The following is an 8,385-nucleotide window of genomic DNA, read 5'->3' on the forward strand; positions in this document are numbered from 1 at the left end:
CGTTCCCTAACAATGGATAATGTCCTATACTACTTACTCTCCCGCTCAATCACGGAAACGAGTTTTCCACGGTTTCCACCCCTCCCTCCATACCGCAGCAACACGAGTTTTTTTCACCCCTTTGAGAAAGCGCTCTTCGCGCCACAAAGCCGCCCCAAGACGCGCGAGCAATGAGCATCGAGCTTAAACATATCGCAAACGTCAAAAATAATATAACGGGATTAATATATATCGCGCACGTGCGATATGTTTGTCACAAGGCGCAAAAAATAATTATAAAAGGAATGCAACACGAGGACTTCCCAGGAGGTCACCCATCCTAGTACTACTCTCGCCCAAGCACGCTTAACTTCGAAGTTCTGATGGGATCCGGTGCTTTAGTGCTGGTATGATCGCATCCGACATGTTTCCCCGTCTTCGTCCCTTATGCTTGCCACTCCCAGGTCCGCTCCAAAGACGATTCTACATTCTCACTACCATTACAACCGTTCCCTAACAATGGATAATGTCCTATAGTACTTACTCTCCCGCTCAATCACGGAGACGAGTTTTCCACGGTTTCCACCCCTCCCTCCATACCACAGCAACACGAGTTTTTTCCACCCCTTTCAGAAAGCGCTCTTCGCGCCACAAAGCCGCCCCAAGACGCGCGAGCAATGAGCATCGAGATTAAACATATCGCAAACGTCAAAAATAATATAACGGAATTAATATATATCGCGCACGTGCGATATGTTTGTCACAAGGCGCAAAAAATAATTATAAAAGGAATGCAACACGAGGACTTCCCAGGAGGTCACCCATCCTAGTACTACTCTCGCCCAAGCACGCTTAACTTCGGAGTTCTGATGGGATCCAGTGCTTTAGTGCTGGTATGATCGCATCCGACATGTTTCCCCGTCTTCGTCCCTTATGCTTGCCACTCCCGGGTCCGCTCCAAAGACGATTCTACATTCTCACTACCATTACAACCGTTCCCCAACAATGGATAATGTCCTATACTACTTACTCTCCCGCTCAATCACGGAGACGAGTTTTCCACGGTTTCCACCCCTCCCTCCATACCGCAGCAACACGAGTTTTTTCCACCCCTTTCAGAAAGCGCACTTCGCGCCACAAAGCCGCCCCAAGACGCGCGAGCAATGAGCATCGAGCTTAAACATATCGCAAACGTCAAAAATAATATAACGGGATTAATATATATCGCGCACGTGCGATATGTTTGTCACAAGGCGCAAAAAATAATTATAAAAGGAATGCAACACGAGGGATCCGGTGCTTTAGTGCTGGTATGATCGCATCCGACATGTTTCCCCGTCTTCGTCCCTTATGCTTGCCACTCCCATGTCCGCTCCAAAGACGATTCTACATTCTCACTACCATTACAACCGTTCCCTAACAATGGATAATGTCCTATACTACTTACTCTCCCGCTCAATCACGGAGACGAGTTTTCCACGGTTTCCACCCCTCCCTCCATACCGCAGCAACACGAGTTTTTTCCACCCCTTTCAGAAAGCGCTCTTCGTGCCACAAAGCCGTCCCAAGACGCGCGAGCAATGAGCATCGAGCTTAAACATATCGCAAACGTCAAAAATAATATAACGGGATTAATATATATCGCGCACGTGCGATATGTTTGTCACAAGGCGCAAAAAATAATTATAAAAGGAATGCAACACGAGGACTTCCCAGGAGGTCACCCATCCTAGTACTACTCTCGCCCAAGCACGCTTAACTTTAGAGTTCTGATGGGATCCAGTGCTTTAGTGCTGGTATGATCGCATCCGACATGTTTCCCCGTCTTCGTCCCTTATGCTTGCCACTCCCAGGTCCGCTCCAGAGACGATTCTACATTCTCACTACCATTACAACCGTTCCCTAACAATGGATAATGTCCTATACTACTTACTCTCCCGCTCAATCACGGAGACGAGTTTTCTACGGTTTCCACCCCTCCCTCCATACCGCAGCAACACGAGTTTTTTTCACCCCTTTCAGAAAGCGCTCTTCGTGCCACAAAGCCGCCCCAAGACGCGCGAGCAATGAGCATCGAGCTTAAACATATCGCAAACGTCAAAAATAATATAACGGGATTAATATATATCGCGCACGTGCGATATGTTTGTCACAAGGCGCAAAAAATAATTATAAAAGGAATGCAACACGAGGACTTCCCAGGAGGTCACCCATCCTAGTACTACTCTCGCCCAAGCACGCTTAACTTCGGAGTTCTGATGGGATCCGGTGCTTTAGTGCTGGTATGATCGCATCCGACATGTTTCCCCGTCTTCGTCCCTTATGCTTGCCACTCCCAGGTCCGCTCCAAAGACGATTCTACATTCTCACTACCATTACAACCGTTCCCTAACAATGGATAATGTCCTATACTACTTACTCTCCCGCTCAATCATGGAGACGAGTTTTCCACGGTTTCCACCCCTTCCTCCATATCGCAGCAACACGAGTTTTTTCCACCCCTTTCAGAAAGCGCTCTTCGCGCCACAAAGCTGCCCCAAGACGCGCGAGCAATGAGCATCGAGCTTAAACATATCGCAAACGTCAAAAATAATATAACGGGATTAACATATATCGCGCACGTGCGATATGTTTGTCACAAGGCGCAAAAAATAATTATAAAAGGAATGCAACACAAGGACTTCCCAGGAGGTCACCCATCCTAGTACTACTCTCGCCCAAGCACGCTTAACTTCGGAGTTCTGATGGGATCCGGTGCTTTAGTGCTGGTATGATCGCATTCAACATGTTTCCCCGTCTTCGTCCCTTATGCTTGCCACTCCCAGGTCCGCTCCAAAGACGATTCTACATTCTCACTACCATTACAACCGTTCCCTAACAATGGATAATGTCCTATACTACTTACTCTCCCGCTCAATCACGGAGACGAGTTTTCCACGGTTTCCACCCCTCCCTCCATACCGCAGCAACACGAGTTTTTTCCACCCCTTTCAGAAAGCGCTCTTCGCGCCACAAAGCCGCCCCAAGACGCGCGAGCAATGAGCATCGAGCTTAAACATATCGCAAACGTCAAAAATAATATAACAGGATTAATATATATCGCGCACGTGCGATATGTTTGTCACAAGGCGCAAAAAATAATTATAAAAGGAATGCAACACGAGGACTTCCCAGGAGGTCACCCATCCTAGTACTACTCTCGCCCAAGCACGATTAACTTCGGAGTTCTGATGGGATCCGGTGCTTTAGTGCTGGTATGATCGCATCCGACATGTTTCCCCGTCTTCGTCCCTTATGCTTGCCACTCCCAGGTCCGCTCCAAAGACGATTCTACATTCTCACTACCATTACAACCGTTCCCTAACAATGGATAATGTCCTATACTACTTACTCTCCCGCTCAATCACGGAGACGAGTTTTCCACGGTTTTCACCCCTCCCTCCATACCGCAGCAACACGAGTTTTTTCCACCCCTTTCAGAAAGCGCTCTTCGCGCCACAAAGCCGCCCCAAGACGCGCGAGCAATGAGCATCGAGCTTAAACATATCGCAAACGTCAAAAATAATATAACGGGATTAATATATATCGCGCACGTGCGATATGTTTGTCACAAGGCGCAAAAAATAATTATAAAAGGAATGCAACACGAGGACTTCCCAGGAGGTTACCCATCCTAGTACTACTCTCGCCCAAGCACGCTTAACTTCGGAGTTCTGATGGGATCCAGTGCTTTAGTGCTGGTATGATCTCATCCGACATGTTTCCCCGTCTTCGTCCCTTATGCTTGCCACTCCCAGGTCCGCTCCAAAGACGATTCTACATTCTCACTACCATTACAACCGTTTCCTAACAATGGATAATGTCCTATACTACTTACTCTCCCGCTCAATCACGGAGACGAGTTTTCCACGGTTTCCACCCCTCCCTCCATACCGCAGCAACATGAGTTTTTTCCACCCCTTTCAGAAAGCGCTCTTCGTGCCACAAAGCCGCCCCAAGACGCGCGAGCAATGAGCATCGATCTTAAACATATCGCAAACATCAAAAATAATATAACGGGATTAATATATATCACGCACGTGCGATATGTTTGTCACAAGGCGCAAAAAATAATTATAAAAGGAATGCAACACGAGGACTTCCCAGGAGGTCACCCATCCTAGTACTACTCTCGCCCAAGCACGCTTAACTTCGGAGTTCTGATGGGATCCGGTGCTTTAGTGCTGGTATGATCGCATCCGACATGTTTCCCCGTCTTCGTCCCTTATGCTTGCCACTCTCAGGTCCGCTCCAAAGACGATTCTACATTCTCACTACCATTACAAGCGTTCCCTAACAATGGATAATGTCCTATACTACTTACTCTCCCGCTCAATCACGGAAACGAGTTTTCCACGGTTTCCACCCCTCCCTCCATACCGCAGCAACACGAGTTTTTTTCACCCCTTTGAGAAAGCGCTCTTCGCGCCACAAAGCCGCCCCAAGACGCGCGAGCAATGAGCATCGAGCTTAAACATATCGCAAACGTCAAAAATAATATAACGGGATTAATATATATCGCGCACGTGCGATATGTTTGTCACAAGGCGCAAAAAATAATTATAAAAGGAATGCAACACGAGGACTTCCCAGGAGGTCACCCATCCTAGTACTACTCTCGCCCAAGCACGCTTAACTTCGAAGTTCTGATGGGATCCGGTGCTTTAGTGCTGGTATGATCGCATCCGACATGTTTCCCCGTCTTCGTCCCTTATGCTTGCCACTCCCAGGTCCGCTCCAAAGACGATTCTACATTCTCACTACCATTACAACCGTTCCCTAACAATGGATAATGTCCTATACTACTTACTCTCCCGCTCAATCACGGAGACGAGTTTTCCACGGTTTCCACCCCTCCCTCCATACCGCAGCAACACGAGTTTTTTCCACCCCTTTCAGAAAGCGCTCTTCGCGCCACAAAGCCGCCCCAAGACGCGCGAGCAATGAGCATCGAGATTAAACATATCGCAAACGTCAAAAATAATATAACGGGATTAATATATATCGCGCACGTGCGATATGTTTGTCACAAGGCGCAAAAAATAATTATAAAAGGAATGCAACACGAGGACTTCCCAGGAGGTCACCCATCCTAGTACTACTCTCGCCCAAGCACGCTTAACTTCGGAGTTCTGATGGGATCCGGTGCTTTAGTGCTGGTATGATCGCATCCGACATGTTTCCCCGTCTTCGTCCCTTATGCTTGCCACTCCCGGGTCCGCTCCAAAGACGATTCTACATTCTCACTACCATTACAACCGTTCCCTAACAATGGATAATGTCCTATACTACTTACTCTCCCGCTCAATCACGGAGACGAGTTTTCCACGGTTTCCACCCCTCCCTCCATACCGCAGCAACACGAGTTTTTTCCACCCCTTTCAGAAAGCGCTCTTCGCGTCACAAAGCCGCCCCAAGACGCGCGAGCAATGAGCATCGAGCTTAAACATATCGCAAACGTCAAAAATAATATAACGGGATTAATATATATTGCGCACGTGCGATATGTTTGTCACAAGGCGCAAAAAATAATTATAAAAGGAATGCAGCACGAGGACTTCCCAGGAGGTCACCCATCCTAGTACTACTCTCGCCCAAGCACGCTTAACTTCGGAGTTCTGATGGGATCCGGTGCTTTAGTGCTGGTATGATCGCATCCGACATGTTTCCCCGTCTTCGTCCCTTATGCTTGCCACTCCCGGGTCCGCTCCAAAGACGATTCTACATTCTCACTACCATTACAACCGTTCCCTAACAATGGATAATGTCCTATACTACTTACTCTCCCGCTCAATCACGGAGACGAGTTTTCCACGGTTTCCACCCCTCCCTCCATACCGCAGCAACACGAGTTTTTTCCACCCCTTTCAGAAAGCGCTCTTCGCGCCACAAAGCCGCCCCAAGACGCGCGAGCAATGAGCATCGAGCTTAAACATATCGCAAACGTCAAAAATAATATAACGGGATTAATATATATCGCGCACGTGCGATATGTTTGTCACAAGGCGCAAAAAATAATTATAAAAGGAATGCAACACGAGGACTTCCCAGGAGGTCACCCATCCTAGTACTACTCTCGCCCAAGCACGCTTAACTTCGGAGTTCTAATGGGATCCGGTGCTTTAGTGCTGGTATGATCGCATCCGACATGTTTCCCCGTCTTCGTCCCTTGTGCTTGCCACTCCCAGGTCCGCTCCAAAGACGATTCTACATTCTCACTACCATTACAACCGTTCCCTAACAATGGATAATATCCTATACTACTTACTCTCCCGCTCAATCACGGAGACGAGTTTTCCACGGTTTCCACCCCTCCCTCCATACCGCAGCAACACGAGTTTTTTCCACCCCTTTCAGAAAGCGCTCTTCGCGCCACAAAGCCGCCCCAAGACGCGCGAGCAATGAGCATCGAGCTTAAACATATCGCAAACGTCAAAAATAATATAACGGGATTAATATATATCGCGCACGTGCGATATGTTTGTCACAAGGCGCAAAAAGTAATTATAAAAGGAATGCAACACGAGGACTTCCCAGGAGGTCACCCATCCTAGTACTACTCTCGCCCAAGCACGCTTAACTCCGGAGTTCTGATGGGATCCGGTGCTTTAGTGCTGGTATGATCGCATCCGACATGTTTCCCCGTCTTCGTCCCTTATGCTTGCCACTCCCAGGTCCGCTCCAAAGACGATTCTACATTCTCACTACCATTACAACCGTTCCCTAACAATGGATAATATCCTATACTACTTACTCTCCCGCTCAATCACGGAGACGAGTTTTCCACGGTTTCCACCCCTCCCTCCATACCGCAGCAACACGAGTTTTTTCCACCCCTTTCAGAAAGCGCTCTTCGCGCCACAAAGCCGCCCCAAGACGCGCGAGCAATGAGCATCGAGCTTAAACATATCGCAAACGTCAAAAATAATATAACGGGATTAATATATATCGCGCACGTGCGATATGTTTGTCCCAAGGCGCAAAAAATAATTATAAAAGGAATGCAGCACGAGGACTTCCCAGGAGGTCACCCATCCTAGTACTACTCTCGCCCAAGCACGCTTAACTTCGGAGTTCTGATGGGATCCGGTGCTTTAGTGCTGGTATGATCGCATCGGACATGTTTCCCCGTCTTCGTCCCTTATGCTTGCCACTCCCGGGCCGCTCCAAAGACGATTCTACATTCTCACTACCATTACAACCGTTCCCTAACAATGGATAATGTCCTATACTACTTACTCTCCCGCTCAATCACGGAGACGAGTTTTCCACGGTTTCCACCCCTCCCTCCATACCGCACCAACACGAGTTTTTTCCAACCCTTTCAGAAAGCGCTCTTCGCGCCACAAAGCCGCCCCAAGATGCGCGAGCAATGAGCATCGAGCTTAAACATATCGTAAACGTCAAAAATAATATAACGGGATTAATATATATCGCGCACGTGCGATATGTTTGTCACAAGGCGCAAAAAATAATTATAAAAGGAATGCAACACGAGGACTTCCCAGGAGGTCACCCATCTTAGTACTACTGTCGCCCAAGCACGCTTAACTTCGGAGTTCTGATGGGTCCGGTGCTTTAGTGCTGGTATGATCGCATCCGACATGTTTCCCCGTCTTCGTCCCTTATGCTTGCCACTCCCAGGTCCGCTCCAAAGACGATTCTACATTCTCACTACCAATACAACCGTTCCCTAACAATGGATAATGTCCTATACTACTTACTCTCCCGCTCAATCACGGAGACGAGTTTTCCACGGTTTCCACCCCTCCCTCCATACCGCATCAACACGAGTTTTTTCCACCCCTTTCAGAAAGCGCTCTTCGCGCCACAAAGCCGCCCCAAGACGCGCGAGCAATGAGCATCGAGCTTAAACATATCGCAAACGTCAAAAATAATATAACGGGATTAATATATATCGCGCACGTGCGATATGTTTGTCACAAGGCGCAAAAAATAATTATAAAAGGAATGCAACACGAGGACTTCCCAGGAGGTCACCCATCCTAGTACTACTCTCGCCCAAGCACGCTTAACTTCGGAGTTCTGATGGGATCCGGTGCTTTAGTGCTGGTATGATCGCATCCGACATGTTTTCCCGTCTTCGTCCCTTATGCTTGCCACTCCCAGGTCCGCTCCAAAGACGATTCTACATTCTCACTACCATTACAACCGTTCCCTAACAATGGATAATGTCCTATACTACTTACTCTCCCGCTCAATCACGGAGACGAGTTTTCCACGGTTTCCACCCCTCCCTCCATACCGCAGCAACACGAGTTTTTTCCACCCCTTTCAGAAAGCGCTCTTCGCGCCACAAAGCCGCCCCAAGACGCGCGAGCAATGAGCATCGAGCTTAAACATATC

General features: G+C 48.2%; 16 non-coding genes across 16 annotated transcripts; all 16 read right to left on the reverse strand.

Annotated features, from left to right (window-relative positions):
* Positions 1 to 281: 281 nt before the first annotated feature.
* Positions 282 to 400, reverse strand: LOC119346932. Its single transcript, XR_005168018.1, has one exon. It is a non-coding gene; the product is annotated as a 5S ribosomal RNA (ribosomal RNA).
* A 367-nt stretch (positions 401 to 767) lies between these two features.
* LOC119346928 lies at positions 768 to 886 on the reverse strand. The gene has a single exon (XR_005168014.1). It is a non-coding gene; the product is annotated as a 5S ribosomal RNA (ribosomal RNA).
* A 784-nt stretch (positions 887 to 1,670) lies between these two features.
* Positions 1,671 to 1,789, reverse strand: LOC119346935. The gene has a single exon (XR_005168022.1). It is a non-coding gene; the product is annotated as a 5S ribosomal RNA (ribosomal RNA).
* Positions 1,790 to 2,156: 367 nt separating this feature from the next.
* On the reverse strand, positions 2,157 to 2,275 carry LOC119346923. The gene has a single exon (XR_005168008.1). It is a non-coding gene; the product is annotated as a 5S ribosomal RNA (ribosomal RNA).
* Positions 2,276 to 2,642: 367 nt separating this feature from the next.
* LOC119346925 lies at positions 2,643 to 2,761 on the reverse strand. Its single transcript, XR_005168010.1, has one exon. It is a non-coding gene; the product is annotated as a 5S ribosomal RNA (ribosomal RNA).
* A 367-nt stretch (positions 2,762 to 3,128) lies between these two features.
* LOC119346931 lies at positions 3,129 to 3,247 on the reverse strand. Its single transcript, XR_005168017.1, has one exon. It is a non-coding gene; the product is annotated as a 5S ribosomal RNA (ribosomal RNA).
* Positions 3,248 to 3,614: 367 nt separating this feature from the next.
* On the reverse strand, positions 3,615 to 3,733 carry LOC119346940. The gene has a single exon (XR_005168026.1). It is a non-coding gene; the product is annotated as a 5S ribosomal RNA (ribosomal RNA).
* Positions 3,734 to 4,100: 367 nt separating this feature from the next.
* Positions 4,101 to 4,219, reverse strand: LOC119346934. The gene has a single exon (XR_005168021.1). It is a non-coding gene; the product is annotated as a 5S ribosomal RNA (ribosomal RNA).
* Positions 4,220 to 4,586: 367 nt separating this feature from the next.
* LOC119346933 lies at positions 4,587 to 4,705 on the reverse strand. The gene has a single exon (XR_005168020.1). It is a non-coding gene; the product is annotated as a 5S ribosomal RNA (ribosomal RNA).
* A 367-nt stretch (positions 4,706 to 5,072) lies between these two features.
* On the reverse strand, positions 5,073 to 5,191 carry LOC119346942. Its single transcript, XR_005168028.1, has one exon. It is a non-coding gene; the product is annotated as a 5S ribosomal RNA (ribosomal RNA).
* Positions 5,192 to 5,558: 367 nt separating this feature from the next.
* On the reverse strand, positions 5,559 to 5,677 carry LOC119346930. Its single transcript, XR_005168016.1, has one exon. It is a non-coding gene; the product is annotated as a 5S ribosomal RNA (ribosomal RNA).
* Positions 5,678 to 6,044: 367 nt separating this feature from the next.
* On the reverse strand, positions 6,045 to 6,163 carry LOC119346926. The gene has a single exon (XR_005168011.1). It is a non-coding gene; the product is annotated as a 5S ribosomal RNA (ribosomal RNA).
* Positions 6,164 to 6,530: 367 nt separating this feature from the next.
* On the reverse strand, positions 6,531 to 6,649 carry LOC119346929. The gene has a single exon (XR_005168015.1). It is a non-coding gene; the product is annotated as a 5S ribosomal RNA (ribosomal RNA).
* A 367-nt stretch (positions 6,650 to 7,016) lies between these two features.
* LOC119346938 lies at positions 7,017 to 7,135 on the reverse strand. Its single transcript, XR_005168025.1, has one exon. It is a non-coding gene; the product is annotated as a 5S ribosomal RNA (ribosomal RNA).
* A 366-nt stretch (positions 7,136 to 7,501) lies between these two features.
* Positions 7,502 to 7,619, reverse strand: LOC119346941. Its single transcript, XR_005168027.1, has one exon. It is a non-coding gene; the product is annotated as a 5S ribosomal RNA (ribosomal RNA).
* A 367-nt stretch (positions 7,620 to 7,986) lies between these two features.
* On the reverse strand, positions 7,987 to 8,105 carry LOC119346943. The gene has a single exon (XR_005168029.1). It is a non-coding gene; the product is annotated as a 5S ribosomal RNA (ribosomal RNA).
* Between the last annotated feature and the right edge of the window lie 280 nt (positions 8,106 to 8,385).

This window comes from Triticum dicoccoides, unplaced genomic scaffold (assembly GCF_002162155.2).
Source record: "Triticum dicoccoides isolate Atlit2015 ecotype Zavitan unplaced genomic scaffold, WEW_v2.0 scaffold55466, whole genome shotgun sequence".
In the NCBI taxonomy this organism is placed as follows: Eukaryota; Viridiplantae; Streptophyta; class Magnoliopsida; order Poales; family Poaceae; genus Triticum; species Triticum dicoccoides.